This window comes from Pseudophryne corroboree, unplaced genomic scaffold (assembly GCF_028390025.1).
Source record: "Pseudophryne corroboree isolate aPseCor3 unplaced genomic scaffold, aPseCor3.hap2 scaffold_1071, whole genome shotgun sequence".
Lineage (NCBI taxonomy): Eukaryota > Metazoa > Chordata > Amphibia > Anura > Myobatrachidae > Pseudophryne > Pseudophryne corroboree.
Window position 1 is genome coordinate 101,623 of NW_026967698.1, and position 21,094 is coordinate 122,716.

Sequence of the window (21,094 nt, forward strand, 5' to 3'; positions counted from 1 at the left end):
AGGGTACAGGAGAAGGGACTGGGTACAGGAGAAGGGTACAGGAGTGGGACTGGGTACAGGAAAAGGGTACAGGAGAAGGACTGGGTACAGGAGAAGGGGCTGGGTACAGGAGAAAGGTACAGGAGAGGGACTGGGTACAGGAGAAGGGTACAGGATAGGGACTGGGTACAGGAGAAGGGTAGGGATACAGGAGAGGGACTGGGCACAGGAGAGGGACTGGGTACAGGAGAAGGTACTTGGTACAGGATAAGGGACTGGGTACAGGAGAAGGGACTGGGTACAGGAGAAGGTACTTGGTACAGGATAAGGGACTGGGTACAGGAGAAGCGACTGGGTACAGGAGAGAGACTGGGTACAGGAGAAGGGTTCAGGAGAGGTACTGGGTACAGGAGAAGGGTTCAGGAGAGGGACTGGGTACAGGAGTGGGACTGGGCACCGGAGAGGGACTGGGTACAGGAGAAGGGACTGGGTACAGGAGAAGGGTACAGGAGAGGGACTGGGTACAGGAGAAGGGTACAGGAGAAGGGTACAGGAGAGGGACTGGGTAAAGAATAAGGGACTGGGTATAGGAGAGGGACTAGGTACAGGAGAATGGTCTGGGTACAGGAGAGGGACTGGGCACAGGAGAAGGGGCTGGGTAAAGGAGAAGGGACTGGGTACAGGAGAAGGGTACAGGAGAGGGACTGGGTACAGGAGAAGGGTACAGGAGAAGGGACTGGGTACAGGAGAAGGGTACAGGAGAAGGGTACAGGAGAAGGGACTGGGTACAGGAGAAGGGTACAGGAGAGGGACTGGGTACAGGAGAAGGGTACAGGAGAGGGACTGGGTACAGGAGAAGGGGCTGGGTACAGGAGAAGAGTACAGGAGAGCGACTGGGTACAGGAGAAGGGACTGGGTACAGGAGAGGGATTGGGTACAGGAGAAGGGTACAGGAGAGGGACTGGGTTCAGGAGAGGGACTGGGTACAGGAGAAGGGTACAGGAGAGGGACTGGGTACAGGAGAAGGGTACAGTAGAAGTGACTGGGTACAGGAGAAGGGTACAGGAGAGGGACTGGGTACAGGAGAAGGGTACAGGAGAGGTACTGGGTACAGGAGAAGGGGCTGGGTACAGGAGAAAAGTACAGGAGAGCGACTGGGTACAGGAGAAGGGACTGGGTACAGGAGAGGGATTGGGTACAGGAGAAGGGTACAGGAGAGGGACTGGGTACAGGAGAGGGACTGGGTACAGGAGAAGGGTACAGGAGAGGGACTGTGTACAGGAGAAGGGTACAGTAGAAGTGACTGGGTACAGGAGAAGGGTACAGGAGAGGGACTGGGTACAGGAGAAGGGACTGGGTACAGGAGAGGGACTGGGTACAGGAGAGGGACTGGGTACAGGAGAAGGGTACAGGAGAAGGAACTGGGTATAGGATAAGGGTACAGGAGAAGGGTACAGGAGAGGGACTGGGTACAGGAGAAGGGTACAGGAGAAGAAACTGGTTACAGGAAAAGGGTACAGGAGAGTGACTGGGTACAGGAGAAGGGTACAGGAGAAGGGTACAGGAGAGGTACTGGGTACAGGAGAAGGGTTCAGGAGAGGGACTGGGTACAGGAGAAGGGGCTGGGTAAATGAGAAAGGTACAGGAGAGGGACTGGGTACAGGAGTGGGACTGGGCACCGGAGAGGGACTGGGTACAGGAGAAGGGACTGGGTACAGGAGAAGGGTACAGGAGAGGGACTGGGTACAGGAGAAGGGTACAGGAGAAGGGTACAGGAGAGGGACTGGGTAAAGAATAAGGGACTGGGTATAGGAGAGGGACTAGGTACAGGAGAATGGGCTGGGTACAGGAGAGGGACTGGGCACAGGAGAAGGGGCTGGGTAAAGGAGAAGGGACTGGGTACAGTAGAAGGGTACAGGAGAGGGACTGGGTACAGGAGAAGGGTACAGGAGAAGGGACTGGGTACAGGAGAAGGGTACAGGAGAAGGGTACAGGAGAAGGGACTGGGTACAGGAGAAGGGTACAGGAGAGGGACTGGGTACAGGAGAAGGGTACAGGAGAGGGACTGGGTACAGGAGAAGGGGCTGGGTACAGGAGAAGAGTACAGGAGAGCGACTGGGTACAGGAGAAGGGACTGGGTACAGGAGAGGGATTGGGTACAGGAGAAGGGTACAGGAGAGGGACTGGGTTCAGGAGAGGGACTGGGTACAGGAGAAGGGTACAGGAGAGGGACTGGGTACAGGAGAAGGGTACAGTAGAAGTGACTGGGTACAGGAGAAGGGTACAGGAGAGGGACTGGGTACAGGAGAAGGGTACAGGAGAGGTACTGGGTACAGGAGAAGGGGCTGGGTACAGGAGAAGAGTACAGGAGAGCGACTGGGTACAGGAGAAGGGACTGGGTACAGGAGAGGGATTGGGTACAGGAGAAGGGTACAGGAGAGGGACTGGGTACAGGAGAGGGACTGGGTACAGGAGAAGGGTACAGGAGAGGGACTGGGTACAGGAGAAGGGTACAGTAGAAGTGACTGGGTACAGGAGAAGGGTACAGGAGAGGGACTGGGTACAGGAGAAGGGACTGGGTACAGGAGAGGGACTGGGTACAGGAGAGGGACTGGGTACAGGAGAAGGGTACAGGAGAAGGAACTGGGTATAGGATAAGGGTACAGGAGAAGGGTACAGGAGAGGGACTGGGTACAGGAGAAGGGTACAGGAGAAGGGGCTGGGTACAGGAGAAGAGTACAGGAGAAGGGACTGGGTACAGGAGAAGGGGCTGGGTACAGGAGAAGAGAACAGGAGAAGGGACTGGGTACAGGAGAAGGGGCTGGGTACAGGAGATGGATTGGGTACAGGAGAAGGGTACAGGAGAGGGACTGGGTACAGGAGAGGGACTGGGTACAGGAGAAGGGTACAGGAGAGGGACTGGGTACAGGAGAGGGACTGGGTACAGGAGAAGGGTACAGGAGAAGGAACTGGGTACAGGAGAAGGGTACAGGAGAGGGACTGGGTACAGGAGAAGGGTACAGGAGAAGGAACTGTGTACAGGAAAAGGGTACAGGAGAGTGACTGGGTACAGGAGAAGGGTACAGGAGAAGGAACTGGGTACAGGAGAAGGGTACAGGAGAGGGACTGGGTACAGGAGAAAGGTACAGGAGAATAGACTGGGTACAGGAGAAGGGTACAGGAGGGGGACTGGGTACATGAGAAGGGTACAGGAGAGGGACTGGGTACAGGAAAAGGGTACAGGAGAGGGACTGGGTATAGGAGAGGGACTGGATACAGGAGAGGAACTGGATACAGGAGAGGAACTGGGTACAGGAGAGGGACAGGGTACAGGAGAAGGGTACAGGAGAGGGACTGGGTACAGGAGAAGGGTACAGTTGAAGGAACTGGGTACAGGAAAAGGGTACAGGAGAGGGACTGGGTACAGGAAAAGGGACTGGGTACAGAAGAAGGGTACAGGAGAGGGACTGGGTATAGGAGAAGGGTACAGGAGAATGGACTGGGTACAGGAGAAGGGTACAGGAGAATAGACTGGGTACAGGAGAAGGGTACAGGAGAGGGACTGGGTACAGGAGAGGGACTGGATACAGGAGAAGGGTACAGGAGAGGGACTTGGTACAGGAGAGGGACTGGGTACAGGAGAAGGACTGGGTACAGGAGAGGGACTGGATACAGGAGAGGGACTGGGTACAGGAGAGGGACTGGGTACAGGAGAAGGGTACAGGAGAAGGGACTGGGTACAGGAGAGGGACTGGGTACAGGATAGGGACTGGGTACAGGAGAAGGGTACAGGAGAAAGAACTGGGTACAGGATAAGGGTACAGGAGAAGGGTACAGGAGAGGGACTGGGTACAGGAGAAGGGTACAGGAGAGGGACTGGGTACAGGAGAAGGGTACAGGAGAGGGACTGGGTACAGGAGAAGGGTACAGGAGAAGGAACTGGGTACAGGAAAAGGGTACAGGAGAGTGACTGGGTACAGGAGAAGGGTACAGGAGAAGGGACTGGGTACAGGAGAAGGGTACAGGAGAGGGACTGGGTACAGGAAAAGGGTACAGGAGAAGGGGCTGGGTACAGGAGAAGGGTACAGGAGAGGGACTGGGTACAGGAGAAAGGTACAGGAGAAGGGACTGGGTACAGGAGAAGGGTACAGGATAGGGACTGGGTACAGGAGAAGGGTCTGGATACAGGAGAGGGACTGGGCACAGGAGAGGGACTGGGTACAGGAGAAGGGACTTGGTACAGGAGAAGGGACTGGGTACAGGAGAAGCGACTGGGTACAGGAGAGAGACTGGGTACAGGAGAAGGGTTCAGGAGAGGGACTGGGTACAGGAGAAGGGGCTGGGTACATGAGAAGGGTACAGGAGAGGGACTGGGTACAGGAGTGGGACTGGGCACAGGAGAGGGACTGGGTACAGGAGAAGGGACTGGGTACAGGAGAAGGTACTGGGTACAGGAGAAGGGTACAGGAGAGGGACTGGGTACAGGAGAAGGGTACAGGAGAGGGACTGGGTACAGTAGAAGGGACTGGTACAGGTGAGGGACTGGGTACAGGAGAAGGGTACAGGAGAGGGACTGGGTACAGGAGAAGGGGCTGGGTACAGGAGAAGAGTACAGGAGAGCGACTGGGTACAGGAGAAGGGACTGGGTACAGGAGAGGGATTGGGTACAGGAGAAGGGTACAGGAGAGGGACTGGGTAAAGGAGAGGGACTGGGTACAGGAGAAGGGTACAGGAGAGGGACTGGATACAGGAGAAGGGTACAGTAGAAGTGACTGGGTACGAGAGAAGGGTACAGGAGAGGGACTGGGTACAGGAGAAGGGACTGGGTACAGGAGAGGGACTGGGTACAGGAGAGGGACTGGGTACAGGAGAAGGGTACAGGAGAAGGAACTGTGTATAGGATAAGGGTACAGTAGAAGGGTACAGGAGAGGGACTGGGTACAGGAGAAGGACTGTGTACAGGAGAGGGACTGGATACAGGAGAGGGACTGGATACAGGAGAGGGACTGGGTACAGGAGAGGGACTGGGTACAGGAGAAGGGTACAGGAGAAGGGACTGGGTACAGGAGAGGTACTGGGTACAGGAGAGGGACTGGGTACAGGAGAAGGGTACAGGAGAAGGGACTGGGTACAGGAGGGGGACTGGGTACAGGATAGGGACTGGGTACAGGAGAAGGGTACAGGAGAAAGAACTGGGTACAGGATAAGGGTACAGGAGAAGGGTACAGGAGAGGGACTGGGTACAGGAGAAGGGTACAGGAGAAGGAACTGGGTACAGGAAAAGGGTACAGGAGAGTGACTGGGTACAGGAGAAGGGTACAGGAGAAGGGACTGGGTACAGGAGAAGGGTACAGGAGAGGGACTGGGTACAGGAAAAGGGTACAGGAGAAGGGGCTGGGTACAGGAGAAGGGTACAGGAGAGGGACTGGGTACAGGAGAAAGGTACAGGAGAGGGACTGGGTACAGGAGAAGGGTACAGGATAGGGACTGGGTACAGGAGAAGGGTCTGGATACAGGAGAGGGACTGGGCACAGGAGAGGGACTGGGTACAGGAGAAGGGACTGGGTACAGGAGAAGGGACTGGGTACAGGAGAAGCGACTGGGTACAGGAGAGAGACTGGGTACAGGAGAAGGGTTCAGGAGAGGGACTGGGTACAGGAGAAGGGGCTGGGTACATGAGAAGGGTACAGGAGAGGGACTGGATACAGGAGTGGGACTGGGCACAGGAGAGGGACTGGGTACAGGAGATGGGACTGGGTACAGGAGAAGGTACTGGGTACAGGAGAAGGGTACAGGAGAGGGACTGGGTACAGGAGAAGGGTACAGGAGAGGGACTGGGTACAGGAGAAGGGTACAGTTGAAGGAACTGGGTACAGGAAAAGGGTACAGGAGAGGGACTGGGTACAGGAAAAGGGACTGGGTACAGAAGAAGGGTACAGGAGAGGGACTGGGTATAGGAGAAGGGTACAGGAGAATGGACTGGGTACAGGAGAAGGGTACAGGAGAATAGACTGGGTACAGGAGAAGGGTACAGGAGAGGGACTGGGTACAGGAGAAGGGTACAGGAGAGGGACTGGGTACAGGAGAGGGACTGGATACAGGAGAGGGACTGGATACAGGAGAGGGACTTGGTACAGGAGAGGGACTGGGTACAGGAGAAGGACTGGGTACAGGAGAGGGACTGGATACAGGAGAGGGACTGGGTACAGGAGAGGGACTGGGTACAGGAGAAGGGTACAGGAGAAGGGACTGGGTACAGGAGAGGGACTGGGTACAGGATAGGGACTGGGTACAGGAGAAGGGTACAGGAGAAAGAACTGGGTACAGGATAAGGGTACAGGAGAAGGGTACAGGAGAGGGACTGGGTACAGGAGAAGGGTACAGGAGAGGGACTGGGTACAGGAGAAGGGTACAGGAGAGGGACTGGGTACAGGAGAAGGGTACAGGAGAAGGAACTGGGTACAGGAAAAGGGTACAGGAGGGTGACTGGGTACAGGAGAAGGGTACAGGAGAAGGGACTGGGTACAGGAGAAGGGTACAGGAGAGGGACTGGGTACAGGAAAAGGGTACAGGAGAAGGGGCTGGGTACAGGAGAAGGGTACAGGAGAGGGACTGGGTACAGGAGAAAGGTACAGGAGAAGGGACTGGGTACAGGAGAAGGGTACAGGATAGGGACTGGGTACAGGAGAAGGGTCTGGATACAGGAGAGGGACTGGGCACAGGAGAGGGACTGGGTACAGGAGAAGGGACTTGGTACAGGAGAAGGGACTGGGTACAGGAGAAGCGACTGGGTACAGGAGAGAGACTGGGTACAGGAGAAGGGTTCAGGAGAGGGACTGGGTACAGGAGAAGGGGCTGGGTACATGAGAAGGGTACAGGAGAGGGACTGGGTACAGGAGTGGGACTGGGCACAGGAGAGGGACTGGGTACAGGAGAAGGGACTGGGTACAGGAGAAGGTACTGGGTACAGGAGAAGGGTACAGGAGAGGGACTGGGTACAGGAGAAGGGTACAGGAGAGGGACTGGGTACAGTAGAAGGGACTGGTACAGGTGAGGGACTGGGTACAGGAGAAGGGTACAGGAGAGGGACTGGGTACAGGAGAAGGGGCTGGGTACAGGAGAAGAGTACAGGAGAGCGACTGGGTACAGGAGAAGGGACTGGGTACAGGAGAGGGATTGGGTACAGGAGAAGGGTACAGGAGAGGGACTGGGTAAAGGAGAGGGACTGGGTACAGGAGAAGGGTACAGGAGAGGGACTGGATACAGGAGAAGGGTACAGTAGAAGTGACTGGGTACGAGAGAAGGGTACAGGAGAGGGACTGGGTACAGGAGAAGGGACTGGGTACAGGAGAGGGACTGGGTACAGGAGAAGGGTACAGGAGAAGGAACTGTGTATAGGATAAGGGTACAGTAGAAGGGTACAGGAGAGGGACTGGGTACAGGAGAAGGACTGTGTACAGGAGAGGGACTGGATACAGGAGAGGGACTGGATACAGGAGAGGGACTGGGTACAGGAGAGGGACTGGGTACAGGAGAAGGGTACAGGAGAAGGGACTGGGTACAGGAGAGGTACTGGGTACAGGAGAGGGACTGGGTACAGGAGAAGGGTACAGGAGAAGGGACTGGGTACAGGAGAGGGACTGGGTACAGGATAGGGACTGGGTACAGGAGAAGGGTACAGGAGAAAGAACTGGGTACAGGATAAGGGTACAGGAGAAGGGTACAGGAGAGGGACTGGGTACAGGAGAAGGGTACAGGAGAAGGAACTGGGTACAGGAAAAGGGTACAGGAGAGTGACTGGGTACAGGAGAAGGGTACAGGAGAAGGGACTGGGTACAGGAGAAGGGTACAGGAGAGGGACTGGGTACAGGAAAAGGGTACAGGAGAAGGGGCTGGGTACAGGAGAAGGGTACAGGAGAGGGACTGGGTACAGGAGAAAGGTACAGGAGAGGGACTGGGTACAGGAGAATGGTACAGGATAGGGACTGGGTACAGGAGAAGGGTCTGGATACAGGAGAGGGACTGGGCACAGGAGAGGGACTGGGTACAGGAGAAGGGACTGGGTACAGGAGAAGGGACTGGGTACAGGAGAAGCGACTGGGTACAGGAGAGAGACTGGGTACAGGAGAAGGGTTCAGGAGAGGGACTGGGTACAGGAGAAGGGGCTGGGTACATGAGAAGGGTACAGGAGAGGGACTGGATACAGGAGTGGGACTGGGCACAGGAGAGGGACTGGGTACAGGAGAAGGGACTGGGTACAGGATGTCAAAGTCAAAAATATTACATAGAGAGACCATATAAACTGCACACATATAAGTCGCTATACTTGCAAATATGCGCAGCGAGCACAGCAATATATGGAAACACACGCATTTGCTCGGACATGGCACAGAGATGGATTCGGCACTTGTTTCATACAGTACATGGTTATAATAATGAACAGCACCAGACATCATGGAGATTTAGAATTGGCTAATGAATTAATGTCATGGATGTGTATCATTCGAACCGAACCAGATAAACACATCATGTTTGGTATTGAAGCAAGCAGAATCAGGTGTGGGTTAGTTTGAGGCCTGTTGTGTTGTTGTGGGACATTGCAGCGGATAGATATGATTATATGTATAAAAGCTAAGATCATATTGTTAGAACAATATGATGCTCAAGACAACCTTTTACTAAGTTTTCAGGGCTGAACCTGATTAGCATATACAAAGAGAATGGTGACTCAATACAAAGGAGAAAGAAAGACCCCTCCCCCAGGTACTGGTCAAACAGGAAGGTAGTGGTCAGGTGTGGCCTCAGAGAACAGATGTAATGTAGCTACACTCACAGACACACACACAGCTACCTGGCACCAAGCAGCATGGCGGCTGAATCCCCAGGACATCTTCCAAACTAAAGGCTAAGTATATAATCACATGGCTATAGAAGGAAATATAGACATATTGCTTTCTGGTTTAAATAGGATATTGTAACTTGGCTGTGATGATTGTTGGGTGTTAGTGTTGGTGCCCTGTGGAATCTGTGATGGTAGCTGGGATCTTGTTAATCATAAATACCACCATGCAGTACTTTTGAATATGTGCTGGTAGCAATGGCAGGCTGATACTTGTGAGTACCTGGTGGTCTGGTCTTGTGATAACTCATATGCTCTGGTTATTGAGATACTGAAGTTGTTTGGGGTGTGAAATTATGAGATGGTTCTAGGAAGTTGGATTACATTGTGAAAGGTGTTTTAGATGGTTTGGAATTGTAAAATCAGAACATATGCATTGTTTTGAGGCTTGGACATTTTGGAAGAAAATGGAGTCTTGTGTTTTCTGCTATGTGATTGTGGTTTAGTATAGAGTGCCATGTGTTTGGACCTGCAAATCTAAAATGGCTGCTGCTGGATGTCTTCCCCTCCCCCTTTCAGCCATGTGGTGTGGTCTTTGGAATCAAGTGGAGGTTTCTCAAAATGGAGTCTAGCTTCCATCCCATGCTGTATTCAGCATTGACTAACTGCGCAGCGATTGTCTCTCACATGTGTAGTTTTATCTGCAACCATGTTGTCTCTTATTTAATGTTATCATGAGCCATTTCTCTCTATCTCTCTCTTCTTCTCTTCCCCTTCCATTTTCCCATAAATAGTAATTGTATTGTATTGTATTTCTTGTGTAGTTATCTGGTTAGGTAGTCTCTGTTATATTGTAGTGTATCATTTGTACTGTTATCCCCTTTTACAAGTATATTAGATATAATACAGTTAATAGGCTTTGGAACCTAAACCAGTATCTGTGTATTTTCTATAGTGTTAAGTGTTCACTTGAGCGTCGGTGACGCTCAAGCAGCTTTGTAGTTAGTCAGGTTACACAAGGTTGCATTTACACCCTGTACTCACATTAAGGTATTCAGTGTATTTCATTGGTATAAGGTTTTAACATTAAGGTATAGTGTTGTGAGCGTCTGCATCGCTGGTGACCTCCTCGTGGTCTCGAGCGTAAGCTACGCCATAGCGAATCATTACCCTAGACATAACCAATAACGTGTCCTGTGATCACTGGGCCGTGAGCGAACGTGACGCTTGAGCGTCTCGCCTACGGCTGAGCGATCGCTACGCCAATAGCGTACCATTACGGTACTTCTTGAGCAAACAGCGTACAGTGGTGTTCTTAGCTTCATAAAGGGTTGTTTATACGACAAGGAATTTAGCATTGTCAATTGCGGGCTCGTCCTATACTTCTCACATCTGCACTAGGTAGATCAGCAGACATTATCCCCCAGCAAAGGGTGGGAGATGGTCTCATAGTGCTGGCGGGATAAGCGTCTGCTTCGCTTAGATAAAGAGTGCTGAAGGAACCCGGTAACCGGAAGTAAGAACAAAACGCTTGTGTCTTTTTAAAACTGTTTATTTTTCTTTTGTCTTGCGTACGCATACATACCTGCATTTCTTTTCACTTGTGTATTTCATTTTTCGTATATCACTATTCCTGTTTGCCAATTTTATAGTTGATAGAAAGTGCTAAAAAGAGATTTGCTGTTATTTCATAGTAGAGGTAATAGTTAAAGTATAGAACAAACACACGGTTTGTCTGAGATACAAGGCAGTCAGTGTGGATTGCGGTAGATGATCAGGGATCATTTACATTGATAAAAATATATTGTGTTACGGTGGATCCTTTGCATTGCGTACACGTGTCGCTAACAAAGACTAGCGTACGCAATCCAAAAGGCAGACGCACGCAGCGTTCATTACGCAACGTAGCATCCGGTTACGCCCACGTAGCTCAAGTTGTGATAAAGTGAAGTAACGCAAAGGCGATAAGTAACGCACAGCGGTAGATAACGCGACGCGGAAAATAACGCAAGTCTATTTTTGGAGAATCTGAAATTTAGTTTAACAGATCCTGCTCCTAATTGGTAACACTGTTGGGCTAAAGACAAATTTCTGCGCAGAAATAGACATAGAAACAAAGTGTACATGTGTTGAGTGAGTGTGTTTATACAATTTTAAAGGTGGAACCACAAGGAAAGCCGGGTACTCGTCAAGGGACATACGTGTAAGTGACATATACGGTGGCTAGGGAGGCATCCCTGGTTAAATAATATTTGAGCATTAGAGTATAGCGGACTATAAGGTAACAGACCAGGAGGTCATAAGGTAACAAGACCAGGAGGTCATAAGGTAACAAGACCAGGAGGTCATAAGGTAACAGACCAGGAGGTCATAAGGTAACAGACCAGGAGGTCATAAGGTAACAGACCAGGAGGTCATAAGGTAACAGGTAAAATAGACAAAGAGGTCCGCTATAAAAGTCCAGTGGCACAACGCCTGGGGTGTTGGTGCAGAACCCATATAGGCCATACAAGCTCTTGCTGAAGGAATCGCGGCCGGAAACATCGATTCCATTGATCTTTCAGTACATGACAAGTAGTGCTTATGTACTGAACGATTGGACCGCACGTAATTGTGTGCAGTAGTTAGTAATCTGACCTAATACCATTAGAGTAAAGTGGTCACAAACGCTATTTGTACATTCTGACGTGATTTGTGTAATTTTTTATTTTTGGAAGGGAAGTTCGCTGGTCACTCAGGAACTATCTAACAACCCCAACTTTACTGGAAAGAGTAAGTGTCCTTCGGGTAACCCTCATATGTTCCAGTAAACAGAAGGTTCACAGGGGCCCTGGGTTGGGTACAGCAGCTCTGGCTACAGTGATTGCAGCACAGGCCAACGTGGGCGAGAAGTAAGTGGGGTACTTGATAAACCACCACCGCCGGCCTGCCCAAGGACATCTTGGTTTGTTTGTAAGGGTTCGCTGAAAGCCTTGATATTCAAGGAGGAATAGGCAACGCCTGCAGATTATGGGGGCCATTTGTTCAGGTAGGGGGCGATCAACCTCGGTTCGGGTTGATTCAGAGAACCGATCTATCGGGTCGGCACGATATGTGAAATATGGAAATCACGCTGAAGTTTTATGTGATGAATGGGAGAGAATGACTGTACAAGACAGGGACAAATTCCCAAGAATAGGTAGCTTCAGTCCAGTAGTGTTACAAAATTTAAGGAGGAGGATAAGTCTCGTTGAACCAACGAAGAGACAAAATAAACATTATGAATATTTACAGTTATGGCAACAGGAAAGTGAATTACAAAAAGAGTCTATTGACTTTTCTGACTCTTATCTTGAGGGGAGAGACATGGCAGCAGGAGAGGAGTTGATTGCGGAGAGAAAAGCACAAAAGTGGAACAATAAAAAACGCTCTTAGCAACTGTAATATAGATTATAAGAATAAGTGTAATAAATGTAACTATGATTATTGTAATACTGTTGAATGTACAACTATTAACCTGTGCAAGTTGCCCCCCATGTCAAACCTCCCTCAGGAATACAAACAAGACAGTGAGCCCAGAACGATGTCAGCACCTCTTCCAGCAACCATCACAAAAGCCATCCAGGTGGACACGACCAAATTGGTAAAGGCAATAATCGAACCCCCTAACGGAGGGTCAGGTGAGGTCGTGTCCACAGGTACGTACAATGTTTCATATCACGCACAAACAGAGGTACCCCATATTGTAAGACCAACACAAGATGATGTAACTGAGCTCGATCTGGCCAGGGTGATCTCAGTCCCCAATGGGAAGACTGACGATCAGGGAATCATTCCCGTCAAGGACAGTGCAATGCGCTGTCTCTTGTCCCGGACCGAATTGAGATCAATTATGTCCGAATTTCCTGATCCTGGGAAAAATCTAGCCAAATGCCAAAGGTTTATTAAAGAACTAGGAAACGCCACAGAACCCACCAACAAAGAGTGGCGGACAGTGCTGAGGGCATGTTTGCCCTCCAGGGTTGACCCTGAAAAATTCATTGCTGATTGTAAATTAAACATGGAGGTACCTTGTATGGAGGAACACAATCAGGAATGTATTAGGCAGATTAACCGACAGTTAGGAATATATTTCCCAGCTGCTGTCAAGTGGAATGACATTTTTTCCATAAGGCAAAACGAAAGGGAAAATGTTTCTAATTATTTCAATCGAGCACTGCAAATAATGGCTAGAAACACTGGGATCGCAGACATCAAGACAAATGCACAACATAAAGGAATAGCGGTTAAGGTATTGATGGATGGTTTAAAAGATGAATTAAAGACAAGGGTACAGACCACCAACCCAAACTGGAGAGATATCTCGGTGACCGCACTAAGAGAGGCCGTCATCAATCATGATCAGAATATCACCAGATACAGAGAGTCACAAAGAGATAAGTTAATGGCAGCAAATATTCAGGCCCAAACCACAAGACCACCCCAACAAAAGCCACACACCCCTGCGAGAAATCCAGATATGAAAGTCTGTTACAGTTGTCATAAAAAGGGACACATTGCAAGAGATTGTAGGTCAAGAGAAAAACAACACCATAATCATAAAAAACCAAAGAATCAGGGAAGTACAGGGGAAACGATTGATGATGATGAGCATCCGAGCGTTTGAGGAGGCATCAAATCAACCAAAACCTCAGGTCATTGACACGTGGAGGAAGCCCAGGATTTGTTACCATTGTAGAAGAGAAGGGCATTATACCAACAACTGTAATAACCCACATAAAGTTAGACCCCCTAGACCAAGAAATGAGCAAAATTACAACACACACCATTATAATCAGGGATCACATAGGCAGGAAAGGTGATTATTAGGAATGGAGGCAAGCCTGAGGTAACGGTTAATAAAGTGGGAGGTCATTCACTGGAGACACAGGAATGACCAGGTTGAACGTTGTAAATGTATTTGTGAAAAATGTTTTTTTCTCTCTCTCTCTCTCTATCCCCATCTCTGACGAGTATTGGTAAGAATTCACACATTGCATATCCACTTGGTCCTTGCAGAAGTCTACCAAACCCCAGCATGACCTCCGCCACAATGTATTTCTGGCCAGATACAGACAGTGGAGTAATGCAGGTGCTGGTGGGGAGGGACTGCTCAAGGAGACCATTAGACACATAGATATGACAGCCTAATAAGTCTGACAATGTTTTTCTAATGCTAACAATGTTTTCTTAATGTTGACAATGTTTAAAAATGTTTTGTTTCTCTTTTCTCATTGGTGGTTATTGTCGAGTTATGTAATGTATATATGCACATGAATTGTTCTCTATCTCTTTTGTTTTTTTGTTGTCTCTCTCTTCCCACTCATGTTTCCATGGTTTAAAGATGGTATGTCATCCCTCAGTTGGACCAATGGTAATGCCAGATTTTTTCTCCTTACAGAAAGATCGCCGGTTAGGAAGGAATATTGCATCACCAGAATGTTCGTTTGGAAGACTGAGAGACAGCACCTTTGAGAGGACAGCAGAACAAGAAGAACAACAAGACGAGAGAACTTATTATCGTAACAAGTTCTCTCCCCCTCAAACTGTTTTCTTATACCCCCTTTACAAATTTCTTCTTTTCTCCTCCTGTAAGATGGACTTGCCCCAAGAGACTGTGATATGGATTTTCCCGTTAACCATGATGTTGACCAGAGCAGTCTGTTTCGGTGAGAGTACCAGTGAGGTCGAGAAAGGATCCAGAAAGGTCCTGATGACTGAGACGGAGGTGTAAATTTCCAATAGCAACCCAATCACCAAGCAAAGGCGAGTACCGGGCACGATCTAACAACCATGTTATCTGTAAACATTTTCTTTGAAGGATTGTTAGTTCAAAAAGAAAAACTGTATCTGTAGGCTCTGTGACAATGGTTGAAGATGGATGCATAAAGAAATGCCAATCCAGTCTTAATATCCATATGGACCGGCATCCATTGAGTGACTATCACTCCTTAGTGGGTAGTGTGTTAAATAAAACTGATTGTTGGGTATGCTCTCAAGTACCTCAGGGTCATAGTAAATCAGGGCTAGTACCATTTCCTTTAACATTAGGGGAGGTACTTGAGCTAAAGGGTGGGAGACCGGTGGACCGGAGGTTTAACATCTCCAGCCCTCCTAGTTTGAAGCTCCACCAATACCATGTGGATAGGTCCCTATTATGTTTTAACATCTCCAATCCCCGAAAGCCGGGAAATTGGGAAGTGTCATGGAGCAACCTAACCATGACCTTTTCGCATAGAGCAGATAGAATGCCTACAGATACAGAGCTTGTACGCCACATAGCCAGTAGAGGATGACGCATATTTCATATGCGGGAGAAAGGCGTATGAGCGGCTTGCCCCAAACTCTGAAGGATTGTGTTGTATTGGAAAAGTACTACCTGAGGTAATGAGTCTAAGGAGTGAGGAAACTGTAATTAACCTGGATTTGGTATATGACCCAATGATAGAAACCATGATGTGATGAAAATGCGATTATACGGTCCGTTTCTTTCACCTGTTTTTCTGCTTTTCTCCAAGATACAAAGACCCCCTTGGACGAGGAAGCTGACGAGACGAGATGTATACAGACAACAGACAAGCACCAAAGATGAAGTTTTGACCACTTGAGAAATGGACACTTGATGAACTTTGCCATGGATCCCCAGTTTCCCTAGTACTTTTAAACTCACGCTAGCCCAACATTTTTTTGTAAATCCGATGGCTCTGACAAAGCTATTTGCTCATGCCCAAGGAGCAATACAGCGCAAAGAAGACGACTCTCAACAGATACCGAACACAACTTCAACGACAGATGTACATTTCCCTGACATAGAATATCATTGCATTTTCCATAAGTGTTCTTTATCTTCATCTCTACAACCCTCAGGTAATGACACACATAGTCGATAGGGAATACAGGCACAGATATCAGCAACCACATACCTCCCCCATTCATGTATCATCAACTAAAATGTGCTCCCCCATTTTGTTACAACCACAGCCGAAATGAGCTCGGTAAAGTTTGACAGCCCATCCACAGACCCTTAGTACGGGATAAGAAGGAATTCAAATGTATACTTCGCAATACCTCGAAGCTTGATGTACAACACGTACGGCACGATGATACATGACCCCCCAAACATGGATTCATACACACATGCTTCTGCTATCTCACTAGGTCATACCCTCTTCACATCTTCTCCTCTCTCCTCCTTTACCCAACCATGGAAATGTATTAACCCCTGACATATATTTTTCTCTTTTTGAAATGTTTTAGGAAGTGGCAGTTATTGGTGACTGCCAAAGGGTGGACTGTCAAAGTCAAAAATATTACATAGAGAGACCATATAAACTGCACACATATAAGTCGCTATACTTGCAAATATGCGCAGCGAGCACATCAATATATGGAAATACACGCATTTGCTCGGACATGGCACAGAGATGGATTCGGCACTTGTTTCATACAGTACATGGTTATAATAATGAACAGCACCAGACATCATGGAGATTTAGAATTGGCTAATGAATTAATGTCATGGATGTGTATCATTCGAACCGAACCAGATAAACACATCATGTTTGGTATTGAAGCAAGCAGAATCAGGTGTGGGTTAGTTTGAGGCCTGTTGTGTTGTTGTGGGACATTGCAGCGGATAGATATGATTATATGTATAAAAGCTAAGATCATATTGTTAGAACAATATGATGCTCAAGACAACCTTTTACTAAGTTTTCAGGGCTGAACCTGATTAGCATATACAAAGAGAATGGTGACTCAATACAAAGGAGAAAGAAAGACCCCTCCCCCAGGTACTGGTCAAACAGGAAGGTAGTGGTCAGGTGTGGCCTCAGAGAACAGATGTAATGTAGCTACACTCACAGACACACACACAGCTACCTGGCACCAAGCAGCATGGCGGCTGAATCCCCAGGACATCTTCCAAACTAAAGGCTAAGTATATAATCACATGGCTATAGAAGGAAATATAGACATATTGCTTTCTGGTTTAAATAGGATATTGTAACTTGGCTGTGATGATTGTTGGGTGTTAGTGTTGGTGCCCTGTGGAATCTGTGATGGTAGCTGGGATCTTGTTAATCATAAATACCACCATGCAGTACTTTTGAATATGTGCTGGTAGCAATGGCAGGCTGATACTTGTGAGTACCTGGTGGTCTGGTCTTGTGATAACTCATATGCTCTGGTTATTGAGATACTGAAGTTGTTTGGGGTGTGAAATTATGAGATGGTTCTAGGAAGTTGGATTACATTGTGAAAGGTGTTTTAGATGGTTTGGAATTGTAAAATCAGAACATATGCATTGTTTTGAGGCTTGGACATTTTGGAAGAAAATGGAGTCTTGTGTTTTCTGCTATGTGATTGTGGTTTAGTATAGAGTGCCATGTGTTTGGACCTGCAAATCTAAAATGGCTGCTGCTGGATGTCTTCCCCTCCCCCTTTCAGCCATGTGGTGTGGTCTTTGGAATCAAGTGGAGGTTTCTCAAAATGGAGTCTAGCTTCCATCCCATGCTGTATTCAGCATTGACTAACTGCGCAGCGATTGTCTCTCACATGTGTAGTTTTATCTGCAACCATGTTGTCTCTTATTTAATGTTATCATGAGCCATTTCTCTCTATCTCTCTCTTCTTCTCTTCCCCTTCCATTTTCCCATAAATAGTAATTGTATTGTATTGTATTTCTTGTGTAGTTATCTGGTTAGGTAGTCTCTGTTATATTGTAGTGTATCATTTGTACTGTTATCCCCTTTTACAAGTATATTAGATATAATACAGTTAATAGGCTTTGGAACCTAAACCAGTATCTGTGTATTTTCTATAGTGTTAAGTGTTCACTTGAGCGTCGGTGACGCTCAAGCAGCTTTGTAGTTAGTCAGGTTACACAAGGTTGCATTTACACCCTGTACTCACATTAAGGTATTCAGTGTATTTCATTGGTATAAGGTTTTAACATTAAGGTATAGTGTTGTGAGCGTCTGCATCGCTGGTGACCTCCTCGTGGTCTCGAGCGTAAGCTACGCCATAGCGAATCATTACCCTAGACATAACCAATAACGTGTCCTGTGATCACTGGGCCGTGAGCGAACGTGACGCTTGAGCGTCTCGCCTACGGCTGAGCGATCGCTACGCCAATAGCGTACCATTACGGTACTTCTTGAGCAAACAGCGTACAGTGGTGTTCTTAGCTTCATAAAGGGTTGTTTATACGACAAGGAATTTAGCATTGTCAAGGAGAAGGTACTGGGTACAGGAGAAGGGTACAGGAGAGGGACTGGGTACAGGAGAAGGGTACAGGAGAGGGACTGGGTACAGTAGAAGGGACTGGGTACAGGTGAGGGACTGGGTACAGGAGAAGGGTACAGGAGAGGGACTGGGTACAGGAGAAGGGGCTGGGTACAGGAGAAGAGTACAGGAGAGCGACTGGGTACAGGAGAAGGGACTGGGTACAGGAGAGGGATTGGGTACAGGAGAAGGGTACAGGAGAGGGACTGGGTACAGGAGAGGGACTGGGTACAGGAGAAGGGTACAGGAGAGGGACTGGGTACAGGAGAAGGGTACAGTAGAAGTGACTGGGTACGGGAGAAGGGTACAGGAGAGGGACTGGGTACAGGAGAAGGCACTGGGTACAGGAGAGGGACTGGGTACAGGAGAGGGACTGGGTACAGGAGAAGGGTACAGGAGAAGGAACTGGGTATAGGATAAGGGTACAGTAGAAGGGTACAGGAGAGGGACTGGGTACAGGAGAAGGGTACAGGAGAAGGAACTGGGTACAGGAAAAGGGTACAGGAGAGTGACTGGGTACAGGAGAAGGGTACAGGAGAAGGGACTGGGTACAGGAGAAGGGTACAGGAGAGGGACTGGGTACAGGAGAAGGGTACATGAGAAGGGACTGGGTACAGGAGAATGGTACAGGAGAGGGACTGGGTACAGGAGAGGGACTTGGTACAGGAGAAGGGTACAGGAGAGGGACTGGGTACAGGAGAAGGGTACAGGAGAGGGACTGGGTACAAGAGAGGGACTAGGTACAGGAGAAGGAGCTGGGTATAGAAGAAGGGTACAGGAGAGAGACTGGGTACAGGAGAAGGGTACAGGAGAGGGACTGGGTACAGGAGAAGGGTACAGGAGAGGGACTGGGTACAGGAGAAGGGTACAGGAGAGGGACTGGGTACAGGAGAAGGGGCTGGGTACAGGAGAAGAGTACAGGAGAGCGACTGGGTACAGGAGAAGGGACTGGGTACAGGAGAGGGATTGGGTACAGGAGAAGGGTACAGGAGAGGGACTGGGTTCAGGAGAGGGACTGGGTACAGGAGAAGGGTACAGGAGAGGGACTGGGTACAGGAGAAGGGTACAGTAGAAGTGACTGGGTACAGGAGAAGGGTACAGGAGAGGGACTGGGTACAGGAGAAGGGTACAGGAGAGGTACTGGGTACAGGAGAAGGGTACAGTAGAAGTGACTGGGTACAGGAGAAGGGTACAGGAGAGGGACTGGGTACAGGAGAAGGGACTGGGTACAGGAGAGGGATTGGGTGCAGGAGAAGGGTACAGGAGAGGGACTGGGTACAGGAGAGGGACTGGGTACAGGAGAAGGGTACAGGAGAGGGACTGGGTACAGGAGAGGGACTGGGTACAGGAGAAGGGTACAGGAGAAGGGACTGGGTACAGGAGAGGGACTGGGTACAGGAGAAGGGTACAGGAGAGGGACTGGGTACAGGAGAAGGGACTGGGTACAGGAGAGGGACTGGGTACAGGAGAGGGACTGGGTACAGGAGAAGGGTACAGGAGAAGGAACTGGGTACAGGAGAAGGGTACAGGAGAAGGGACTGGGTACAGGTGAGGGACTGGGTACAGGAGAAGGGTACAGGAGAGGGACTGACAGGAGAAGGGGCTGGGTACAGGAGAAAAGTACTGGAGAGCGACTGGGTACAGGAGAAGGGACTGGGTACAGGAGAGGGATTGGGTACAGGAGAAGGGTACAGGAGAGGGACTGGGTACAGGAGAGGGACTGGGTACAGGAGAAGGGTACAGGAGAGGGACTGGGTACAGGAGAAGGGTACAGTAGAAGTGACTGGGTACAGGAGAAGGGTACAGGAGAGGGACTGGGTACAGGAGAAGGGACTGGGTACAGGAGAGGGACTGGGTACAGGAGAGGGACTGGGTACAGGAGAAGGGTACAGGAGAAGGAACTGGGTATAGGATAAGGGTACAGGAGAGGGACTGGGTACAGAAGAAGGGTACAGGAGAAGGAACTGGGTACAGGAAAAGGGTACAGGAGAGTGACTGGGTACAGGAGAAGGGTACAGGAGAAGGAACTGGGTACAGGAGAAGGGTACAGGAGAGGGACTGGGTACAGGAGAAAGGTACAGGAGAGGGATTGGGTACAGGAGAAGGGTACAGGAGAATAGACTGGGTACAGGAGAAGGGTACAGGAGAGGGACTGGGTACAGGAAAAGGGTACAGGAGAGGGACTGGGTATAGGAGAGGGACTGGATACAGGAGAGGAACTGGATACAGGAGAGGAACTGGGTACAGGAGAGGGACAGGGTACAGGAGAAGGGTACAGGAGAGGGACTGGGTACAGGAGAAGGGTACAGTTGAAGGAACTGGGTACAGGAAAAGGGTACAGGAGAGGGACTGGGTACAGGAAAAGGGACTGGGTACAGGAGAAGGGTACAGGAGAGGGACTGGGTATAGGAGAAGGGTACAGGAGAATGGACTGGGTACAGGAGAAGGGTACAGGAGAATAGACTGGGTACAGGAGAAGGGTACAGGAGAGGGACTGGGTACAGGAGAAGGGTACAGGAGAGGGACTGGGTACAGGAGAGGGACTGGATACAGGAGAGGGACTTGGTACAGGAGAGGGACTGGGTACAGGAGAAGGACTGGGTACAGGAGAGGGACTGGATACAGGAGAGGGACTGGATACAGGAGAGGGACTGGGTACAGGAGAGGGACTGGGTACAGGAGAAGGGTACAGGAGAAGGGACTGGGTACAGGAGAGGGACTGGGTACAGGAGAAGGGTACAGGAGAAGGGACTGGGTACAGGAGAGGGACTGGGTACAGGATAGGGACTGGGTACAGGAGAAGGGTACAGGAGAGGGACTGGGTACAGGAGAAGGGGCTGGGTACAGGAGAAGAGTACAGGAGAGCGACTGGGTACAGGAGAAGGGACTGGGTACAGGAGAGGGATTGGGTACAGGAGAAGGGTACAGGAGAGGGACTGGGTAAAGGAGAGGGACTGGGTACAGGAGAAGGGT